Below are 24,654 nucleotides of genomic sequence, written 5' to 3' on the forward strand. Positions count from 1 at the left end.
AAAATTTCCTTACAGCATGGTTATACTGTATTTGTGGCCTGGCCTGAAATCCTGCTGAGTCTGCCAGCCCTTTCCTTTTGACAAAGCAGCTCCCTCTGTGCAGATCCCTGAGACACAGGGAAGGGAGAACAAACTCATTATTTGTGTCCATTGACAAAGACAAGCATTTACAAAAACAAGAAACCTATAAAGTATCTGATAAACACTTTTAGCATTGTGCTACAATTCACTTTATGTCTGTCACAGCTGCTGCATGAGGCTCTCCCACAACACTGATGGCTGAATCCAAATGGCCAGGTATTGCAATCCTCCTCCCGTGGGACCCCTCTGTCCCACCTCCGGTGGTGAGAGCCCTGCTCCTCTCAGAACACAGGCTGTGGAGGGGGTCCTGGAGTGGATACAACACAGACTCAAGGTATCTAGACACAGGAGGCTCAAACTTGCTGGAATAATCCCGGGTTTATTGTCTGTCATCCATCCGGGGCAAGAGAGAGAGCGAAATGCTCTGGGTCTTATCTCTTATACCAGGGGGCAGGGGTGATCAGGGGATGCAGGGAGGTCACAGCCATGGGAAGGTGGAAGGGAAAGAAGGTTTTCAGGTAGGAGCTAACATTACACAAACCAGAGGTGAGTTTTACCCTTGGGAGATACCAAGATTTTCAGATGCACTACAACAGCCAGGGACTCCCTAGGATAGAGGGAAAGGGCAGAACCAAGCAACAGGACAGTGCTAGGTAGGTCAGAAAATGGAGGTAGGAAGAAAGTTGATGACTCTGAAATTATATTCCATTATTCCATTTGAATTTAAAATCTGAGCTATACTCAGATTTAAAATATCAATAAGTTCTTCTAAGAAATCAAATTATAGACTCATGGTCCTACAATCCCAGAGAGTTTGGGTTGGAAGGATGGGTTGGATGTAAAGATCATATGCTTCCCACCTCCTACCATGGGCAGGGACACCTTCCACTATCCCAGAGTGTTCCAAGCCCTATCCAACCTGACCTTGGACATTTCCAAGGATCCAGGGGCAGCCACAGCTTCTCTGGGAATATGTTCCAGGGCCTCCCCACCCTCACAGGGAGCAATTCCTTCCCAATATCCCATCTATCCCTGCTCTCTGGCAATGGGGAGCCATTCCCCTTTGCTCTGGTACTGCATCCCTTTACTGTAAACAGTCTCTCTCCATCTTTCTTGCAGGGTCCCTTAAGGTATGTGATTATTATTTATACCTGAACACTCAAAAAAGCTGGAAATCTACTGGAAATAGGTGCAAACCTGAATTTTATCATTGATTCCTAGACCTACAACAATCTGTACGTTTGGTCACAAAAATAAAAAATATTGGTATGTATGTTAAATCCTCATCAAAACCGTTTCTGTCTAAAAATTTAAGCATTAAAATAATCTTCCTATTATAGGACAGATACTTCATGCAAATAACTGCATGGATTAAACATTGAATTGAAATAATATTCTGAAGTAACAAAATGTTTAAAAAGAAGTTACATAGAACTTCTATATTAATCTATAATTAATTTTATTAATTTCATAATTAATCTATATTAATGCAATAATTTCAATGCAGTTCACATATCTTCTCTCCAGATGCAGGCAGTATCGAAGACACAGGAAATCATGCAGTTTAAAAATTACCTACTTCCTAAAGATCTTTCTTCTCCAAGTCAAATAATTGGAGGCTGGCCAATCTTCAAAAAACAAGAACTACTTTTAGTCTTACATCACACTACTTAGTCTGAGTAAAAACTGGTAATATTATGTGTTTCTATTCCTTTGGTTGTTTTTTTCTCAGAACAAAAGGATTACATCATTCAACAGGTAGTATCAAAAAGCATGTGAGAAGATCCGTAGTATAATACAAGATACACACGAGGCTGAAGTGGCTGAAAGCAATAAAAGGGAGATTCTCTCTGGGAAAGTGACAAAATAGGCAACTTTCTGTTGCATGTTCAATGCTGGTCTTCACCCCTTCTGACATTAGATTAACTCAGTGTGGGGGTCTACATCTCTATCAGTGTTTTGGAGACACTGTAGAGTCAGTGGTATAGGTGGATTGCTTTATTTTGTTTTGTTTGTTTTGCTTAGTTTTTATGGTTTTTTTAGTTTTTAAACAAAAGCAACAAAAACAACAGGAACAACAAAAACAACAAAAAGCATATCACCCTTGTGATTCAAATTCTTGTCTTTGGTTTTTGCATGAATCAGGAACTGCAGAACATGGCAGCATTATCACTTAAAGTCACTTATAAGCCGCACCTTTAAATTGTATTTACAAGACAATAGAAAAGGCTGGTCTATAGAATGCAGCCCCTGGTACCACTCCACGTTCTAGGCAAATCAGAATTTACCCTCAGTAACTGAGTGCACTAAAACAAAACCATCCAAAAAGGTTGTTCCACAAATTTCCTTCCCTATAGTTACTGATTTATCTGCAAGAAGGAGCAGGCCTTTTATCAACTTTGTGATCATTTACAGGGTAATTATCAAGTAACTTAAAACTAAATCCTTTGAATATCTTTGCATACAAGACATTTTCCCTTTTTGCTCAGTAAAGACTTACGAACTATTGCAAGAAAAATCATTATTATAGTAATTAGGAATTCTCTATGGATTAAAATTTCTGGAACACCCTGTAATCCTTTTGTGAGCTAAACAAGTTTTCATTGTGTTGCATTCATATTTTGACTCATAGGCAGGAAAAGAAACCCTTCATCTCCTTGTGCCCCAGGGATGCATCCTTGTATCCTGGTACTTAGAATGGGCTCAGTCTGTCTAAGCATTTTCAAATGTATTAGAGAATAAAGTCATCTGATCCTAAAACCAGACTTCACTGTTATTTACAGGTAACACTGGCAGGATAAATCCACATACATCCTTCACCAAAAAAGGTGCTCTTGTGTCCCCAGCCACAATTACACTGAGAATTCCTTGAATCACCAGTGAGTTCCCTCAAAACATACATTTCCCATTCTCTGCTCCAGCTATGCACTCTTCTTCAGGTGATTTTTCCCACTGTATGACAAGAGGTAGAGTCTGCTAAGAGAAACTTTGGTGCAGTTCAATAGCTGAAAGCATCTTTTTAGATTTATTATATGCCATAGACTGTATGGCAACACTCCATACATAGAGATGTGTTTGGTCACATCACAACCCCCTGGGAAAGAGTGGGAAGGGGTTGTGATGTGATCAGCCTGCTTGTCCTAACAGACCTTACGTTAGATGAAGAAGAAAAGCAGGGGAACTTCAGCTTCTAGCAGGAACTGTGATTACAGCGTCACACCTAATAATTATTTTTGTTATTGGAAAACTCTCAAAAGAAGCAGCTTTTCTAAGATTTCTGAGTCAGATCATTTCCCAATGTCCCTGTGCATGATACTACAGGAATAAAAACATCTGACCATTTCATTTTGTTCCACTGTCTTTTAAACATTACAAACAAAATAGCATTTAACTACTTCCTATGAAGGAGACATTTGTGTCCTCAGCTCCCTAGATGCTGGCATGAGTAAGACTGACCCAGGAAATCTGCACAGTACTGGCCATATGTCTGTTCAGTGGCACTGTGCTTCATCCTGGTTGAACATTACAAAAAGTCTGTCAGTGAAACAGCTTCAAAAGGACCCCTCCTAGGGGTCTCAGTGTCTGATACATGTGGTGGGTTTTTCTGGCTCTCAGCTGAAGCCATACATATGTATCTGAGGACAGAATTTAAGAGCAACAGCAGATCAAAATAAAAGGTTTGAGAAGCTCCCTGGGAAGTCATACAAAAAGGAGAGTAAAACAAACCAAACATCATCAGCTGGATACCTTTCTTTATGTGCTGTAAATGCAGAGCAATCCACAAACCGACAGGTACCCATGTGGGGAGAGAGGCTTGAGGACTGCAAAGGAAGCTCCTTGAAAAATGAGTGCTTAACTGAAATGATAGGAAATGCCAGAGCACATTAAACAATGTTCAGGTTATAAAGGAAAAGAAGAACCTTAATAAAAACAGATTCACATGGATATAAAGCAACAGTACTAGGGAGCTGGATGAGTAGAATATTCAGTATCTACAAACAAGTCACAGCCACAGCAGAAAAGCACTTAACTCTTTCCACCTGAAAGAATCACCCCTGGAAACACCATCAATGAAACACCTGCAACCAAGACAAAGGACCTGAAACATCTCAGTTTCTCACACACCTTCCCCTTACACCAGGCTGATTCACCCCAGCAGAACTGCTTCCTGAAAGTGTAATAACAAGCCATGACCTCTCAGCTTCCTTCTTAGGTTTCCCAGGGACAAACCTCATTTACTGGTGAGTGACATGTAAATGTAGGAAAATGACATTATAAAATACAGAAGATACACAAAACAAATTATTGGAGTGTAAAAACGCTTGCTTGCAGTGAGAGATTTCTCCAGGGTCAAGCTGTTCAGGTATAAGCAGTTTATTATAAGGGTAAAAAGAGGGGAGACCCGTGTCCACCACCAGCCTTGGCATCCATGTGGTCCAGGGGAGGAGAGAGAGAACAGGTAGAGCAGGGGAGGTGAGTTTGGAAGGGGGAGGGAGGGAGTAAGAGCAACAGAGGGAAAGAGGGAAAAACCAGAGGGAGAGAGCAGGGAAGACGAGAGGGGTAGGAGCAGGGAGAGGGGGCTGAGAGTTAAGAGTGGGGGAGAGGGGTAAAGGGGTAAGAGGTAAGGGAGAGGGGTTCAGAGGTAAGAGCGGGGGAGAGGGGAGCTGAGAGAGGGGTAGGAGGGAAGAGGGAAGAGTTAAGAGCTGAGAGAGTGAAGTTCTTGTTACAATCCAATATATGCTTTCCTATAGTGAATATTCTAATTCTTAGTAACCAATCACCATGAGACACACCCACTAAAGAATTGACATCCAGCCTATGCGCTTCCCTATATTAACATACAGTGTTGCATTTTAGGCTCTACAAGCTTTACAAGTTCTTTCCTTGCTTCTTTACCTTTGGACTTTGTTTTATCAGAAGGACATTGTGTTATCAACAGGGATCCTCCTCTAGCTGGCTAGGCTATTGTTCTTTGGTTAACCAGTACTCAGTATCCTAGGACTCAAAGCAGGCTTTCATTTCTACTTTGATTCTAGCCTTCATATTTTCAGAATCTAGTGCCAAACAATCACATTCATAAGGTTTCCCTGTTTCATCCTTCCCCAACAACAAATGGTTGAGGTGTCTATTACATAAAATGGTAGAGTACTGCTTAATAATTAATTTAATAACTAATAGTTAATTGTGGCTCAAGTCGCATCTGTGATTTTTGCTGTTATTCCAGTCAGACACTAAGTTTAAATGTACTACACTTAAAAATCATAACAGGCATTTACATTTTGCCCTGTCACTAATCAATCCCATTTAACTTAAAGAGGCTTTGGAGAATGCTATCATTTGCCTGTGATGGAGTGGTCAGTCATCTGAACAGAATCCATTAATAATTTGATGAAATACAAAAAGCTGCAAGTGCTCCCCAGCCATCACTCTGAACTGTGCAAGAAGATGTAAAAGCAGCAGTAACACCCTGGCAAGAACAGGAGCTTAATAAAAATACAAACTCTGCACTAGGTATTACAATGAATAATCCAGAATTACAAAGTATAACAAACACAAGAGTATAAGAAACATGTTCAATATCCACTTCAACCCTCAACTTATTTTCATTGGTGATGTGTGACTTTCGGTATTAAGTAGAACTAATAACTAATACAGTAGGCATATCACACAAGGATTCCATGAAAATTTTCATTGTAAATGGAAAGGGGCCCAAAACATAATAACTAAAGAGAAATTAAAGTTACTTGATTGATTTATTTTCCATTTATAATTCATCTCAGAAGCTTCAGGATGTAAGACACATCCTCTTGGAAGTTTTATTCCTGGAGAAAGTTGTTAGTTATGCTGTTGCCTCCACCTGTGGTTTTGATGGTGAATTTATCAACAAGAGTTTTCCAGCTCCCTGGTAATTTTGCTAAAACCCTTTGCTTCCTCTTCTTCATCTCTTGCCTCTGCTCCTGGTCTACTCTCCCTTTTCTCTCTGATGCCTCGTGTTTTGTCTCTCAGATAGACTGATCATCAGACCAGGACACAGTAACCACAATGTTCTAGGATTAGTGGCAAGGCAGAGGGTACCTAAGTGTCAGCCAGAAAACACTAATTCAGCCCTGGGTCATGGCCAGGAAGGAAGCTCAGGCTGGACCACGGCACTGGCAGAGTAACGAGGAGAAATACAACAGAACTTCACAGCAGTGGGATGATGCACAAATTTCTGGTTTATTCAGTGCTTGGATTGGAGTGAAAAAACAGATACTTCTAATCCCTCTTCACATTTCAAATTTAATGCTGTCATAGCCATCAGAGTACAAGTATATAGCCATCATGTAAGAGTCGTGTGCAGTAGAACAGACACATCTCATGTTACCAGACCAACAGTCAAATGTATTTTCCATGTAAACCTCACTTGTCTGTCAAAAATATAAGTCCATGTCCTGGTCACACCAGAAAAGTCCACAAATCATATATTTACAGTTATTCTCTTCTCCCTGTGCTTCCTCTATGTACAGGAATTCTCACGAGGATGTTATCCAGCATCAAGAATTTATGTACCTGGTCATCACCACTCTTCTGTGTGGCACCAACAACAAACTTCCCTGAACTTCTGCAAGGGGTTTAATGCCACCAGATCTATGGAACACCTTCAGTCAGATTTGAATGGACTCTGCTTCCCTCCAAAAATACAATCTCTGGGTGCCAGGATGGCCTAACCACAGCTAGAGGCACTTCCTTAAAAATCAGGTTCTTTACACTGAGTTCTTTGTGAAGGTTGAGGGAGTTCCCTGATCCATTAACCCCAAATTCAGATGGACAGTACAGTGGATGCACCCTAGAAGGGCAACTCCATCAATACGGGAACCAGTACAGCAGTGGTCTGATCAACATGGAACAAGTTAATCTGAGGGTTTCCCAATATCTCAAGACAGATACTGATTTAAAAAAAAAAAAAACCACAAGGATTTGAGTTTTATCCACCTGAAAAGCACAAAATGTGTGGGGAATGAAACAGAGAGCACAATGGAACTGATGAAGGAGCCGACTATCTTAGGCCTAATCAAACAGAAACCATGGGAAAGACACACAGATAACTGCTCCCTGGGGCAGAAGTGACAAAGAGATATGTTGTGAAACTTTGTAAGGATTACCAGGTAACTGATGTCATGAAGAATGTATAACCAAAGGGAAATTGTTAGCAAAAACAGAACCCTATGTAAGTGCCATACAAGTAAAACCCTATATAAATGCCTTGTATGCTCAATAAAATTGGCTTCTGATCTTGACTCAGATGCCCCTGTCTCTCAATTGCTGATAAAAATGATTTTCAGTCATGTCTTCCAAAACCAACAATATAGCCATTTTATTTTCCACCTTTCCTGAAGAGGTACTCTACAAGTCCAAAGAAACATGCAGATACAAATAAAAGAACTCCTCTTTGCTCATCTCAACATTCAAACTGCCATATCAAAAGGAGGTTGGAACTTGCTACACTGGCCATTTATCAGAATTTTTCAAATTTTTGGTGAGAACATTGTGAAGTGTTTTCCATGGCTACTTTTCACAAACCACTTGCAACTTTCATCAAGTTTTCATGAAAATAACAAGAAATTGTTTTCTCCTGAGATGCAGCTTTGAATTGCTTTACACTGTCTTGATCATGTCCTCTGGGAATGATTTCTTTTATGGTTAGAATAACATAGCACGGGTATTCAATAGGGATGCCAAAATGTAGGCAATCAAGTAATCAGCCTTATTTTTCAAAGGGCTATGTACCAACAGCTCCTTTTGAAGTTACTTCTGAAAAATGTGACAATTTCAGGTCATAGCAATGAAAAACAGTCAGTTTACTCCTATGGAAACAGAAGAGGTCTTTATTTAGCTACATGCATTTTAACATTGTAACTGAAAATTGCTATCTGTGGCTGAACATCTATGTTATATTATCTATGGCAACAAATACTTAAAGCACTATTAAATTTATTTTTCACAAGTTTTTATTTTTAAACAGGCATTTTAAAGAGGATGGAGTAATTTTAAAGTGTGCCAACTATGCAATCAGTAGTACTCTACAGTGAGCTTTTTAATTTTAATTTACTTAAAATGGCTGTTGAACTCTGCTTTACAGATGAAGTAAATGTATTTTTCATTTCACTTGTACCAAAATGACTTTCCAGCTCCTTCATGTCTTTACTTCCACAAGTCCTACTGCATCAGCCTAATATCAAGCAAGGACCACAGCTGCCTCTTGACCATTTAAAAGCCACAAGATGATAGCAGTGCATGTAACCTTCAGTCACCATGGCTGGCACACAGGATCCTCTAAGCTGCACAGGATCATGGCAAGAGACCATGCAGGGAGTATTTGAAACAGGCTGATAAATTGTCTGCACAGCCTCACTTCCATTTAATATCATCTTCTGCTTTTTCAAACAGATTATCAACAGTTTGATACTGTCCAAATCTGCTGAGGGGTTTTGTTGAAAGAATGAGGGTTTCAATACAGTCCAAGAATATAAGTAATATTCAATTATCCCAAAGTGTCCAAGACAGAGGATAAAAAATATGTGTGCCACTTGAATGCCTTTACAGCTTCTCCTGCCAGTCCACCAGTCATTCTCTGACACTGCAGGGCTCCAAGATCCTGTGCCTACATATCCTACTCATAAGACAGAAAGCAGTCACTTAGAACCCTGCCAGGACAGGTTATGACACAGAATTTTTAAAAACAGTATAATCTGGTAATAAAATACTACTCATTAATTTCCTTCCAGAGACAGAATTCCATATACTAAGGTGCAACTAGAGGAATAAATCTTCAGAATTGTTGAAGATAAAATAGCTAAAAGTCTTTAGTATCTCTGCCAGTGTTGCAGTGTGTTTCTTGTTAATGGTATGTTCTGTTATTACCTAAGTTGATGGTTTGGTCCAAATGAGACCCTCCCAGTCCATGTTGTCAATCTACCCTGAGTCTCCTGTCAATCTGTCTTAGGTCCACTGCATGCTTGGAATTCCTTTTCAGAAATCCCCTAAACTTCAATGCTTGATTAGTCTGTGTGACCAAACTTTCCCCCCCTACCTCCCTCATTGGATGATGATTTTGTGAACCCTGCCTTTTACCCTCCCCAGTATATCTCTGATCAGCTGATGCTTTGTACCCTCCCTTGAACCACCTCCCTATTTCAGCTGTTGCATGCTCGCATTTTCTGTCTTTTGCCCCCAAGATTCCCCAGAGCAATAAATGCTCTGTTATCCCATGCAAAAGACCTCCCTCCTGTCCTTGTCTCCTCAGAGGGCAGACTGACAGCCAAAAAGCCACAGAGCAAGTGCTCCAGTCACAGCTGGGGTCATCCTGCTCCTGGGTGTGACCCACTCCTGTGCAGGCCAGAGTGACAGAGCCAGATCAGCTCCGGTGAGATGCGATATGCCAGATTCCTCAGTCTCATCTGTGGGTGCAGAGGAGCCTGCTGAGCCCGAGATCCTGGCTCTCCCCTGGAGACAAGATACTTCTCTGTAAGAGAGAGAAAATGTGTCACTCCCAGGGCTCTTTGAGTTAGTTATGTTAAATTGTTGTGCCCCATTGGTGTTCCCCCCTGCTGTCCCACCCCAATACAGGTATCTCGGGCTCCCCCTGCCCTTCTCCTCCCCTATAAATATCCCGGGTTTTCCCCTGTTCGGGAGATTAGCTGTTGCTGGCTCCCTTCACCAAAGCTCTGCCTGAATAAAGGATTGTGCTTAGCAGAACACTGGCCCAGCTTTCTCATCCCTTCTTGCCGTGTCACCTGCCCGCTGAGCTGAGCTGAGCTGAGCTGAGCTGAGCTGGAATCCCTCGCCTGCCCAATGCTGAGCTGAGCTGAGCTGGAATCCCTCGCCTGCCCGATGCTGAGCTGAGCTGAGCTGAGCTGGAATCCCTCGCCTGCCCGATGCTGAGCTGAGCTGAGCTGAGCTGAGCTGAGCTGAGCTGAGCTGAGCTGGAATCCCTCGCCTGCCCAATGCTGAGCTGAGCTGAGCTGAGCTGAGCTGAGCTGAGCTGAGCTGGAATCCCTCGCCTGCCCGATGCTGCTCACACGCGCTTCGGCCCAGCCCTTCTCAGGGCTGCTTCTCCAGGGAAGTCATGGTGCTCCGGGCCCTCCATCACCACGGCACTCATTAATCCATATGCAATATAAATTTGAAAATAAGATTCCTCTGATATTTTTTGCAATTGTGTTTGCTGAAGATTATGTGAAACACCCAGAATTTCACCAGCCACAGTGAGAGAGACACAGACTCCGAAAGCACACTATCTGCTGGTGGCCCAGGTGACTGCCTCCCCTGCCAGCTTCACACCAGACCCAGAGGGGCTTACCCAGCTGGCTCTGATCCTCCAACTGCCCCCTCATCTCAGGGAGATAAGACTCCCAAAGGCTGTGTGTTTTCCTAGATTCTTCCCAAGAACAAAGTAGGAAGGCAGATTGCAGATGTGGGGGGGAGATGGAAACATTCCTCAAGCTTCAGCTTCCTACCCAGCACAGATCTTTAATGAGGAAGGAAGACAGAGAGGCCACTGGGAATTGTTGTTCTTCTTTAATACCTCCTCTGAAAGGTTCTGCCTGAGCTGCTTCTGAAGAATTATTCAGAGGATGAGGGAGAAAAGAAAAAGGAAAGGCAAGATGTAGTGCAAGATCCCCTGTGTGATTTTAAACTGGGAGCTGGTTATAGGGAAAATAAGGCTCCCTTAGAGAAAATAGGGCTCTGCCAGAGGAATCCCTATGACAAGCTTGTCCCTAAGCCTGTTAGGACATGCCATGAAATACTGCCATTCTGAAAATGAGGGAATTCTCAAGGAGCCCAGCAGAAACAGACTTTCTATGGTGGCTAGCCTGGTTGTTATTCTCTCTAGCAGCAAAGCCAGCATAATTAACATTGCAAGCAATGCATTTCTCAGAAGAAGCACTTGGCTCAGAGTATTTTTCTATTTGAAATATATATATGCTTCACTAAATTTTTAATGAACATATTTGGGCCAACTCAAGAAAAGCTGAAATTTTTTGCCCAGAAACTGCAATTAAAATTCAGTCCATGTGTTTGATGGACATGCTATCCATTTCTGCTCCTTGATGACTGACAGAGCTCCTGAAGAAACCTATCAGTCAGACAGACAAAGAGGTTTGGAAAACAGTTGTACCTTCTTTGGTTCCAGCCCAGCCATTGATGATCAGAATTTATGTCTTGGAGGTTTTTCTTCAGCTCAAATGATGACATAACCCAAGCAAGCATTTGTTGGCTGTTGCCATAGCAACAGCAGGCAGGGAATGTTCCAACAGCTCAGTGCTTGGCACAACGTCGCCTCTTTATCTTGCTAACAAATGTCTGACTAAACATTCATGTTCTCCCAGACATCCAATCCATAGGGATGACTGACTTCATAAACACTTGACCCAAATCCTGCTTTGTTACATGGGTGAGGTAAGAGTGAGATGCTGAGGAAAAGACCTGTCACAGCACAGCTTTGCTGCTGCCAGGCATGGCTCTCATTTGGAAATTAAATGGACAGTAGGCAAGGGATCAAGGTCTTCTAGCTACACATACTATTCAAGTGGCATGTGTCTTAGAGTCTTCATGATATTCACAGCCAGCCACAAAAGGTGCTGAAATCACCATGAATCACAAGGAAAATATCTTTTGGGAAGAGTCATAACTTTTTCCTTTACTTCCAATGCAGTCTCTGTCCCTCACTGATTTCCTGCTCTACAAAAGGGCTTAAGATCTTTCTCTGCTGAAGCTGCCAGAACAGGTGCTGCTTCTCCACTTTGAACAGTTCAGATAAAGATATCCTCCTCATCGTCTTCCTGTTTACTCTCGCACAAATCTTCCCACTGTGCCTCCAAGGATTACATATCCATCTCCTGCCCCATTCCTGTGTCCTGCTGTAGCATTCTGTGAGAAGGACAAAAGCTTTGGGCAGAGAACTGGAATACCAAGTACAAGATCTTGTCCCTTCCTGCCTGGCAGGCTGGAATGAGGATGGCATGCAGGAACTTCAAAGAACACACATCTCTGTGCTGGAAACTGGAGATTCAGCTGGGACACAGTGAGAATGTGTGGCACTGTGGGAAAGGATCAGGGGCAGCAGTGCAGAGGGAGAACAAAACACCTTCTGGAGATACTAAAATTGGTGCCTCATGACTTCAGAGGTTGGTGGTGGTGGGTTTTTTGTTCCTTTGTTTTACTTTTGGGATTTCATGTTAGTGATGTATTACCCTGTGCTCGGAGGGGCTGCACAGGCCTCTGTAAAGACACTCCAAGAGCTGAACTGAAACCTTGATTAAGCCACTGAACACGCTTCCCTGGAATGCAAAAAATGTTCTTTTGGCCCTTTCCACAGTAACAGAAAACATACTTGTTACCACCTTATTTCCTACCCAAGCACAAAAGAAGTTTAAGCCACACAGAAGAACAGAAGAATTTGCTTATGGAAAATTCATCCTATGTTCATGTACAGTATCCAGGAATAACTCACAGAAGCAAAGATCTATAAGACATTTCACCTCATTTTCATCTCATCTTGTTTTAAAACTCATTCTGTCCTTTTCTGCTAGAAGTCATGCTACCAAGCCTTGGCTGTGACACTGTGATGATATCCAGGGCTGCTAAATCCCAAACCTCTACTCAGCAGCACGCTGCGGGAGCTAGGGTCTATGTGTGGCAGCAGAGTGCCAGAATTTTTCTGATGAATTCCTGTGGAACACCGGCTGATGGGACTTTCCTGCCTGGTGCTGGGCTCTGACAGCCTCAGCTGCAGGAGAAATGTCTATAAATATGGCTCATGTGAATACTCACACAATAATCAGCATCACAAATTAGAGGCTGGTTTTTTTTTTGTAGTGGTTCTAAAACCAGTATTTATTGAAGTCGACTCCTGTGACTCTCAGTCGTTTCTCACAGCCCCTGTGAAGCTTTAGGGCAATCTCATTCTCAGTGGGATACAGTTGTCCATTTTGGCTTGGGCTTTGCCAGAGTAGACTGAGCATTCAGGCAAAGTGAGTCATCCCACTGCCTCCAGCCCAAGGAATTCATGGACATCATAAAATGATTCACAGCAGCAAAGCTTATTGACAAACTGTGACTCTGTGGCAGCCCTACACCTAGAGGACTGTAGGGTAGAACAGTTTGAAACACATGTTGTTTTTCCCTTCAAATGGTATTATTTTTTTCTGGATGGATGTAAGATTTGAAATTTTTTAGTCATACAAATGTCTGGTGTTATCTGTAAAAAGCCTAATGGTCCCTCTTGCCTCCAGATTGCTTTTGTAAATACACCAACAGAAGTGCTTTGTCTCATATGTGAAGTCACATAACTTTTCCACTTCTTCTGTAAGAGGTTGTAATTGAATTCATTTAGTACCAAATAGTTGAAGAACACTGAATACTTTACAATCACTCATCAAGTAAAGCTTCTGTAATTTGGAATGAAAATATGGCAAGCCAGGAATGGAGTACCTCAGAGACAAGAAATAAACCATGGTCATGTTCAGTCACCAAGAACTATACAAGCCAGAGAATTAATAAAAACAGCAGCTTTTAGCCATTTGGGGATAGCCCACATAGGGATTTTTAAAAGCTGAAATTCAGCCACTTCAGTAATTCTTAACAGAACACTAATTCAGATAAAATTAAGCTTACATATCAGTTCTAGACATATTTTTAAAAATCTATATTTTTCTATTATGTGTGTTTCTGTCTCAACACGATATTAAAGATAGGAGAGCACTGAAGAAAGTGGTTGACTCTAAGCCCATTCCTTCAATGCATATACACATCCTGCTCATAATTATTTCTGCCAGTTATATATTCAGTTTTTCTGAAGTGTCATTTCTGACTGGTTCTTCAGGTTTCCACACCTGTACTGGCAGGTGACTCTTTCTTCCCCTTTTCTCCCTGAAGGTCAGAGACTCCATCTGAAGAATTTTAATGAAAATAAATTTGAAGAATCCACATTTCTCAGTGCTCCAACAGCTCTTGCTCTCCAGCCTCCTGCCAATAGCTGGTATTAAAATCCTGAGTTGCCTCTCATGTCAGGCAATTGAGAGGCAAGGCAGACTCAACAACCAGAGCAAGGAGTCAGAAGCAGTTCTGAAAGCATTAGAAATCCCAGAAAACTCTCAGGAGATTCTGACTAGCAATCAAAACAAACAAACAAACAAACAAACAAACCACAGAGTTTTCAGACAGGTCTCAGGCTAACACAAGTATCTGAAGAATGCTAACAATCTGCTACCCCATCATCTATCAGCAAACATAGGGGACAGAGCTGGGGGGGAAGTGAGGGTGAATTTCATAAGACATAATGATTTGCTAAGTGAAATATGACTGAAATTCTGATGAATAACTATGTCTCCTGCTGGCCTCTTTCTTTCCTGTATTTAGTCAACAATCACAGTGTGAAGGCTTATGCTTGTTTTTCTCCTGAGCCATGCCAAGAATAATCCCAGCAGTGAAATACTTGTTCCATTCCTTGTGCTCAAGACCTGTAGTACCTAACCTGCTCCCAGAACTAACTGGACATTTCTACTTGGACATATATTAAAACCTCACTTATTACAAAAAAAAAAAAAAAAAAAAAAAAAAAAAAAAAAAAAAAAAAGCCAGGTTTTCTCCAAGGATTAATGTTGATGGAGCATAGAGCAAAACACAAAATAAAGACTCAACTTGGGCCAGACCAACAGGCATCCAAATGTCCCAAGAACACAGAGATGACAAACAGCAGCCCTGAGAGGTCCGAGCATTTGACAGGCTGGGAAAGCTGGGGGTGTTCAGTCTGGAGAAGGCTCGGGGAGGCCCCAGAGCCCCTTCCAGTGCCTAGAGTTGTCCAAGAGAGCTGGAGAGGGACTTGGAACAAGGGATGGATTGTTAGGACAAGGGGAATTGGTTTTCTACTGCCAGAGGGCAGGGTCAGATGGGATACAGGGCAGGAATTGTTCCCTGGGAGGGTGGGCAGGCCCTGGCACAGGGTGCCCAAAGAAGCTGTGGCTGCCCCTGGATCCCTGGAAGCATTCAAATCCAGTTTGGATGGGGCTTGGAACAGCCTGGGATAGTGGAAGGTGTCCCTGCCCATGGCAGGGAGTGGGACTGCGTGGGCTTTAAGATCCCTTCCCAGCCAAAACATTCCATGACTGTGATTTCCTTCCTACGGTGCAGCTACTTGAGAACCCCACACCACCCTTCCAGCAGGGCTGCAGCGGAATCATCACAGGCTGCATTCCAGAGAACTGAGAGGAGAATCAAAATCACAGCACAGGAATGGCACTAGTGCACAATTTAACAGGAAGTTTAAGCCAATACAATGGCCAAAGCTGATAAAGAGTGGATGACAAGGGGGTGTTGCCACTACTGCCTCCTTCCCAGCAGATCCAAACACACCTGCCAAAGGAGCTGCTCCATTTTCCTAGAGATTATTTTTGTGAACTAAAACAACAAAAAAAGGAACTATGCCAAATATTACCTCAGCCAGCTTTCCTAATTCAGGTAAGTGTGAGTGCAAGGAAAAAATTCTGGGAAAAATGTTTAGGACAAGTTCTGGGCTGCCTGTTCAATGGCAGCTGCAGTGGTTCTTGTACCCAAAGGAAGCAACACTTGTATTGTGAGATACAGTCTTTCCCAACTGGAGCTGTCTTTTCCAGTGCTTTTATCTTCCCTGTTGTTTCACAGGAAACAGCTTGTTCCTACCAGTTCAGACCGCTTCCAACAGGGACACCCCAATATTCCTACACATGACCAGCCACTTCATACCATCCTCGTACAAAGCAAGGAGGAAACAAGTCTGAAACACGAGAGCTGATTGTTTGCTTCCACTGGATGTATGGTAGTCCTCTCATAAAATTTTCAGAAAACATCAGGATCTGCTCCATCTCAAGACAGAAGGAAATGCCATCATATGAATTCCTCTTTAGCTCACCCTGCTTACAGTGAACACAAGTGATATCCCTGGGATCTGCAGGGAAAACTGAAACCCCTCATCCTTTGACACACCCCCACCTCCATGGTATCACAGACAATCTTTGATTGCAGGTATCTCAGGGACCACCTATTAGGTCTGCTTCCTGAAAGTCATTCCTCTAGGTCTCAAAAGGATGTGGGTCATCTGATAAACCCCCTTTTGTTGGGCTGCCAAACCAGGAAGCAGCTCAAAGGTCTGGTCTCTTCTCATCATCTTCTCCCAGATGCCGCAGAAAACCGAGAGGGCCAAATGCCAATTTTTTATTCCTGAACTATTTTACAATTTCTATCAACATATGTAATGACTCTCTCAGCACAGCTTTTGTGAAGAGTTAACCCAGAGAGATTGAGAACTTCATCAAGCAGAGCTTCTGGACAAGAGGAGGAGTTTTAGGAAATAGACAGTTTTAGGAATAGAATGCAAACTTCAGAAATGGGGGTGTGCACAGGTGTTTCTGTGTGTGTGTGTGTGTGTGTGTGTGTGTGTTGTGCATACATCCTGAGCACGATCAGGAAAGATGTCAACACCTTACCCCAAAGCCATCCAAACCCCCCCTGAGGCTCCTATAGCTCTGAGTTTATTTCTGACATAAAATACAAAGGTTCAGGCTTTCCAACCACATGGCTGACACCATTTGAAATGCTGTAGCTATTTATTTGGATACATTTTAAATTTCTAGCTCCTCTATCAGTCATCATAGGAGGTATTTGTCAATTAATTAAGCAATAGAACAAACTCATATTGGTAACATTTTTCTGTGTTTGCAGTGTAGATCAAGTGTTAAAAGTGGCTTTTGGGTTAGTTGGGTTACACAGAAAGATTTCATCATTCCCTTCCCAAGCAGGGCACCTCAGCATCACAGCCTTTCTTTCCACTGTGCACCCTAAACTTAGGCTCCAGATTTATAGTGTGTGTCTTCTCCTACTCTTTGCCTCCCTAGCCTGGGATTCCATCCCTGCATCCTCTGAGCTCTCACTCTCCTGTCTCCCTGCTTCTTCCCCTCCACATCAAGACACAAACAAGAAACTGTTAATACTCACCATAGAAGGCACTGGTTGGCAGCAGGATAGAGACATCACCTTCCCAGAGAGGGGTCTAAAATGGGAGCAGAGTTGGACATCTGTAAAATCAAGGCTTAGTTATGCTTACTCAGTTACTGGCACCTAAACCTATGAAAATGCATCATAAACATTGATACAGCTCAAAATACAATCCACTTACACTGCCAAAGAGGACTTTTGGAAACATCTATAACATATCTATCCATATTATCTATCTATAAATTCATCATTTATTTATCTATTAATTCATCATCATTATTATTATTATTACTAATGCATATAAATTGCCTTTCCAACCCTCAAAGTAGTTCAGTAAAAATAAATTAGACATTAGCATATTTCTTACAATTAGATTCTCATCACATTGCTAATCATAGTCATTCCAGTGAATAGGGTTATTTGAATAATCTTAGTTGCATTTTTGTATTGAAAGAGACAGGACAAAAGAGATTTTCTGTTAGAACTGGGGAAGCCATACAAAATGTATAATTAAGTATTTTGCAACTCAGTATAAACAAAAGTAAAAATAAAATGATGGGTTCTTACTTGGAAGTATTGTCAAAATATGATGGTATTTTAATTAAAAAAAAAATCTATCTGTGTGAAGAGAAAATTGAAGGAAACAGTGTCATAAGGCACTAGGACTAAAAGACAGAAGTAAGTACATAAGTTTGCAGTAAATCTTCTACTATAACATTATATAAGGTTTTAAAATAATTCAGCAATCTCATAAATATGCAGCTGCAAGAACTAGTTCAATATTCTCAAGTAATTTTTTCTCCCACACAGACATTCTATCTCTCATTTCACATTACTTTGGGAGAAACCCATCCTCTGACTTTACAAAAACAAGTTCCTTGCTGTGCCTCAGCCTCACTGAGCAGGACAGTGCAGGACATGTAATGGACACATCCATCCCCATGTTTAGGTATCAGCAGGCATCACCTGCACACTCAATCCACAGCAGCACTGAGCCTGTGCTGTTCAAATCATTCCAGTGCTGGAATTGTGTCATCCAAATAATTCCAGTGCCTGCGGATGGCCCAGCATGCTTGACTGGGAAAGAGCAAAATCCAGTGGCACAGATAAAGCCTGCCAACAAAAAATATTGGAAGCATAACTTACGTGTGCATAAATCAACAGTTCAAAATTTTATCTGATGGGGGAAAATCCGCTCTGTGAATCGCTGCAGAAGGAAAAACATTAACAGTGAGCTGGGGCTGACTTTAATTCAGTGCCCTTTGTAACAGCTTATCAACAGTCTGATATATTTTAAAAGGAAAATGTCCCTTCCTACCTGTGTGATTCACCAGCAGCATCAGCATATGCCAGAAAAAAGGACTTCAGGTGTGAAGTGCCAAGTCCTGCCATTGGCAAGGCCTGTTTGGTGTTGGCACAGGGCATTGCTCTGGCAGTAACGCTGCTCACTCATCTTTGTGAAACTCCCTCACTGGTGTAGCTTATGCTGACCATTTTCACTGCTCTTCAAAATGTCAAATGCCAATAAACAATGAGTTATTCTCCACCTACATGGGCAAAAAGGGATAAGAGAGAGGTAATATCACCAGTCACCAGTCGAGTTGATCATTGGTCCAGCTTTACTGAGGGACAAATCAACATTTTCCAACCTTGCACCAAAATTCCCTCTGCTTGTCCCGGGGCAGCCTATTCCAGGACATGCAATGTCACCTAAGCTGCCTTAATAAGGAAAGCCATTTCAAATAGAACCCTGCTTCTGTTCTTAGTTTTGCCAAAGGCTTCAGTGTTGAAATATAAAATGTATTTCTAAACCTATGGACAGCTCCGAGCTAGGATGGGCAATGAACACTCTGGGGTACGAGAACAGAATTCAAAATCACAGGTAAGGGAAGCACTCTAAAATCAAAGAAACTAAATTCAATGTGAAACAAAACAAAACAACCAAACCCCCAAATTTCTCATGAGAATAACCCATTTGGGGGATGCCCAAGTAAACTAAGGACTAGATGGTGAATCTCAAAACTTGACTTGGTATAATTATTATACCACTAAGCAAATGAATGCAACATGATGTTGATAAAGACAATGTTCAAGCTACGATGCACTCACCGAAAAGCTGGATTCTCTTTCCCTTACTCTATTAGGGCTTCAAAAACCCATTTTGGAGCACTACACAGCCATAAAATTATAAACAAATTGGTCCAAAGGAACCATCTAGAATAAAAAATTATTAGGAAGCATGATGCATGACAAAAAAAAAGGATAATAAAAGAAAATTTATATGACTACCACCTTCTTCAGATGCTTAGAAGATTACAAGAATGCTGGCGATCTGTGATGACTCTGCTAAGGATGGAGAAAAAGTCTCAAAGTACTTAAATATGAGCAATGAAAACATTGTTAAACCCAAATGGTGAATCTCTCAATCCAGAAAGGTGGTGAGACTTCCTTTGCTGCAGGATTCTAAAAACAAATTTGACAAACACCTTTATTAGGAAGAAATTCTTGGCTGTGACAGTGGCGAGGCCCTGGCACAGGGTGCCCAGAGAAGCTGTGGCTGGTCCTGGAAAGTGTCTAAGACCAGTTTGCTTGGCTTGGAACAATCTGCTTTAGGATTCCAGGATAAACAGAAAAAACCTAGGACACAGTTTCTTAGCCACCAGTTCACAGGGTCCTGGTATTGACACAAACTTTTAAGGAGCAATCCAGAGAGTTAAGTCGTCAAGTAATAAACTGACTACAATGGAACGTTCTTCCATAACAAGAAAGTGGCTGGTAGCTGGAAGTAGAAGGACACCTGGAAACCCATGGGGTTTTACTTCTTTTCATTAACAAAAAAAAAACCAAAAAAAAACCAAAAAACAAACAAAAAAAAAAAGTGCTGATCTAAATTAAGAACCTCAGAGGTTTTTGGGCCAGTGAGCACTCCTGATTCTTAAGACACCCAGGAGAATTTTCCTTTTTACAGCTATTAAACAACAGCGTAACAGGATTGTGTTAAGCAAGCAGGGACCTTTGTATGGTTTTAACATAAGAGGGGATTAAAGTCCCTGCTTCTGCTCTGACTAACACAAGGCTTAAATAAAGGCTTAAATATTTAGACAGTGTTTTTTCTCAAGTAATTTCTACTCTCCACTTTTATTCCAGCCCTTCAGTATTTTTAGAAAACCTAAGTCTCAGAAAGAAAAATCTTCGCCTTCTGTGCCAGTGTAGATGCAGGAGCTTTAATATCATACTTTCTAGAGGGAAATGGTTGAGAGAGACAGATGGCCCGTTCTGCCAGAATTATAAACAAAAGATCAACTCTTCTACCTGAGGAATTTTCAGCATCTGAAAGTTAAGCCATTTCAGCTACAAGTGAATGTGAGCTAGGAAATTTTTATAATGTTTAACTTCACTTAAAGTGAACACATCATTTATGATCATAAAATCCAAGCATAATTTGGAAAATGAGGATCAAGCTAAGGGAAAAATCTTGTCTGACTCCAAAATGGGGAAACAGATACAAATATATCAAGGGGGTAGGATGAGAACCTAGTGATCTGACCTCTCAGTGCGTATTGATAGAATAACAGATGGGTTTGGGTTGGAAGGGACCTTAAAGCTCATCCAGTCCCTCCTGCCATGGGGAGGGACAGATTTCACTATCCCAGGCTGTTCCAAGCCCCAAAGTCCAGCCTGGCCTTGGACACTTCCAGGGATCCAGGGGCAGCCACAGCTGCTCTGGGCACCCTGTGCCAGGGGCTGCCCACCCTCACAGGAATAAAATTTCTTCCCCAGTATCCCATCTAACTCTGGCAGTGGGAAGCCAATGCCCCTTGTCCTGGTACACCAAAACCTTCCAAACTGTCTCTCTCCATCTTTCATGCCGGCTCCTTCAGGCCCTGGAAGGCTACAACTGGGTCGCCCCAAAGCTTCTCCTCTCCAGGCTGAACAATCCCAGCTGTCCCAGCCTTTCCTCCCAGCAGAGCTGCTCCATCCCTCTGATCATCCTGGTGCCTCCCCTGGCCTCTCTCCAGCAGCTCCAGGTCCCTCCTGTGCTGGGCCCCAGGGCTGGGGCAGCTCTGCAGGTGGGGTCTCACCTGAGTGGGGCAGAATCCTCCCCTCTCCTGCTGCCCACACTGGAGGCTCAGCATAGTGCAGGGGGTTTTCAGTCAGGTACTGTTTTCAGTCTATACCCATAAAATTTATTTTCAGCTCTTTAACACTCTTTACAGAACAGCATTAGAGCTGAGTTACTTACCCCACTGCATCCCCTTTGTATCTGACCTTCTCTCAATGCCCAATCCAAGTGCCAGAATTTCTTGTTTCAAGTGTTTCCTCTAAATCTGTATGGAGGGGTTGGTTTTCTTTTTGCAAACTGCAGAGATTCAGAGGGGACAGAATGAGAAGAAGGCCTTGATTACACATATAAACAGGAAATCACCTCCATTCTTACGATAAATGGGAGAGGATCAGTCCATACTGTTACCATCAGAGAACATATAACCAGCCATGCAGGGCTTGCAGCTCCCTCTATCTCACTCCTCTCTGCTCAGAGGCATAACCAGCTTTTCTTGCTGCTGGTTGATCTGGTGTCACCAATTCAAATGAGTGTTTGACTGCTGCAAAGGGTGTGTAAATGCAACATGAAATCAGAAGAGTCAGCACTTAACTCAACACTTACTTCATGGCAAACTTGACCAGAATAAAGCAAAGGAAAATGCAGTCCTCTTACAGTCTCCCAGGCTTTCTTATTATCTAAAGGGCAAAGAGGGAAATCTAGCAGTAGTTTTACAATGACACAGGGTTTGGCGGCCTGCAATTCACAGTGACTTCCACCTTTCCCAATAACACAGACTATTTTCTGTGAGAGGATACTTCTCAATGCCATTTGTTTCCTAGCAGAAGGGAAGGCAGACTTAGTGGCATTGCCACTGCAATGTCTGCTTCCCAATATGAGCAGATTCCTTCAGCAAGGAACCATTCACGTAAGTTCTTGTCCTTGCTTTTGCCACTATTCTGTCTGGAAGGTGACTAATTGAAAGAATTTCTTTTATTGCAATTTAGATCCCTTAACTACCAGCAACAAATGTAACAGGGTTTTTTTGTTTCATTTTATGTGTGATACAGCTCCATCTACAGTGAAATACAGCTGAGACTCAACTAAAAATCACCAAGGAAGATGGTACATCTGAGCAGAAGGCTGTTGTCACAAAACAGAACATATTTATCAATTGTCGCAATACTGTCACATAAAGTACCAGTAAGCATCTGGATTTGTTTAACTTCTGACTATTTATTAAATACATTAAAGAATAGAAAAAACTTATGTTTTATGAGAGGAATTTGCATGCTGCTAACAAAAACAGCTTTTCAGACCTGTCATGAAACAAAAAACAAATCCACAATTTCAGAAACAATATGTAACTGCTGAAATTTCTTCATCATACCTATCCTGGAAAAATAGCTTTTGCTAATAGCTTAGCAGAGCAAAAACTTTATTTTCAAAACATTAAATCATACAAGTGATAGACTGGCAAAGAAGGAAAAAATCTCAGCAGGAAAATTATAGATTGTTTAGTCAGCAGAATTACAGAAAATAGATTTTCCTTCTTCAAAATATCATTGTTTCTTTTTCATTTTAATGGGATAATAATAATCATAGGAAATATGAATTTAGATAAATGGAGAGTAGAAACCAACAGTTAAAACAAAATCAGAAGTTTGCTAAAATATCCTATTATCTTAATTAACTTTCTTTTTACTTCTGAGTTTTGAATAGCTGGAAAATCGCTTTCAACAGTGAGTGATAATATTCTACTAACATAGAACATAATAAATATATAGTTCATTAACAATAATAAACAATAACATGCAATCTGATTCCCCTCTTCCTAAAATGACTAGAAAAGGTTAAATCCAGAAAATAATTGTTATATAATAATTCTATAGCAAAACGATCAGTGAAAATAACTACTGAGCACACACAGCGATAAGAGCACAGAACTATAATAAAGCTTGATACTTTAACAAACCAAACCAGATTGAATAAGAGCACTAAAGCAGAACTAGTTTGTCATTTATGGCTCTGGCATAGAGGGACAAGCTGAAATACAGGAATTTTCTTTCCACTCACATCCTCCTTTGTCAAAGGGCTGGAGAATTTGATTATTCCCCAGGAAAACAGCCCTTGGGGATTGGCTGCTGTATGGCACAATCTCCCTGGTCACATCTCATGCTGAATAATATTACCCCATGGCCTATTCCTTTCCCAGTACGGTTCAGCAGTTCTCCCTCTTCCCTCCAGACACAACCACAGCTCCTTTGAGGGATAAAGGAGGATCATTTCCCAGCATCCCTGTACTCTGATCTCCACCCAAAGGATGTGAGCAGGCAACAGTCCCTACTCTTGGCTTCCCTAGTTCATGCCATGCAGATGGGGGAGGTTGGGAAGGACATAGAGAAAGAGTCTCCAAAATGCTGTAGTTGGAAAACTGCAGCCACAAAACACTCTTCTTTTTCCTGCATGTGACGTCCTCTCAGAGAAGTGCCCGTGCACTTCAGATTTGGCTTGCTTTTTAGCATAGGCTTAAATCCCCTCCATGAAGCAACATAAAATTCCTGAAAATCTCCTCCAGGTTTTATAATCATTCAGAAAAATGCAATTTGATATTTGTAATTACAGATACCAGACATAGCAAGCATATTGGTAGATACCCTTCCACTTAAGTTAACAGAGATGGTGATATAATCACGTCATTAAGCAAGTCTGGCTTCAGCATTACGGTGCTTGGATAGAGAGTTACACTGTCTCAAAGTCACGACCTGTAAAAATGCTGCACAGCTTGTTTAAAATCTACTGAATGTATTGATACAAATTTATAGTAGACCTGGATGACCCCTGATTATCCTTTGATTAAAAAAATAACTTGAAAAATTATGGGGAAAAAATCCTTTCTGATTTTTAACACTTCACATTAAACAGCAGGGAACTTCCTGATTTTTAAAATTTCCGGAGAGTTGGAAGATAAAACAGCTCTTCACCTGGGACTTCCAGTCATGTTAGAGGTTGTGTTCCATCTTTTCCCACTTTTGTGGGAATACTGGTATCCCTGTGTCCCTGTTACAGCTCTGACACGAATCAGCTCTCCCTTAGGGGGAAATGCTGAGGGTGAATACCCTGAAGCTTCTAAAATTCCCATACATGACACTAATTGAAGATACTAGTCTGCATAAGGTGAGGATTTGCATGGGCAAGCTGATTTTGGGCCAGCGTCTCTAAGTTCCAGGTGCTCCCAAGAGTGCAGGACTACAGCAGCCTGTCCTGGGATCCTAAATCAGGATGAAGTGGCTTAGGAAAAGAAAAATCAAACAGCTGCCAGACACCAGGTAATATAAAACCCAGGTAATACAGCCTTGTCTCAGTTTGCTCAGGAACACAGATGAATTAAAGGCAAGCCCTCCAACAGTGTCCCATCACCTACTGCAGGTGCATCATCTCTCTCAGGAATTTCTGGAAGTTAAAAGTCATATTGCTGCATTCTGTCCACTCCCACGCAAACACAGGGGAACAAATGGATC

General features: G+C 41.7%; 1 long non-coding RNA gene across 15 annotated transcripts in view; it reads right to left on the reverse strand.

The window, feature by feature from the left end:
• The window catches only part of LOC111931644 (uncharacterized), a 72,933-nt gene that overhangs the window by 29,783 nt on the left and 18,496 nt on the right, over window positions 1-24,654 (reverse strand). For 13 of the 15 annotated variants that reach the window (XR_015289928.1, XR_015289922.1, XR_015289933.1 and 10 more), the window contains exons 2-5: window positions 21,335-21,451; window positions 18,410-18,638; window positions 18,238-18,298; window positions 17,092-17,146 (exon numbers count right to left, since the gene is read on the reverse strand). This is a non-coding gene — a long non-coding RNA (uncharacterized LOC111931644). Of the gene's footprint in view, window positions 1-17,091; window positions 17,172-18,237; window positions 18,299-18,409; window positions 18,639-21,334; window positions 21,452-24,654 lie in introns of all 15 variants that reach the window. The other 2 variants (XR_015289932.1, XR_015289935.1) reach the window with 1 other exon arrangement.

The sequence above is a fragment of the Cyanistes caeruleus genome, chromosome 8 (assembly GCF_971803275.1).
Source record: "Cyanistes caeruleus chromosome 8, bCyaCae1.hap1.1, whole genome shotgun sequence".
Taxonomy (NCBI): Eukaryota; Metazoa; Chordata; class Aves; order Passeriformes; family Paridae; genus Cyanistes; species Cyanistes caeruleus.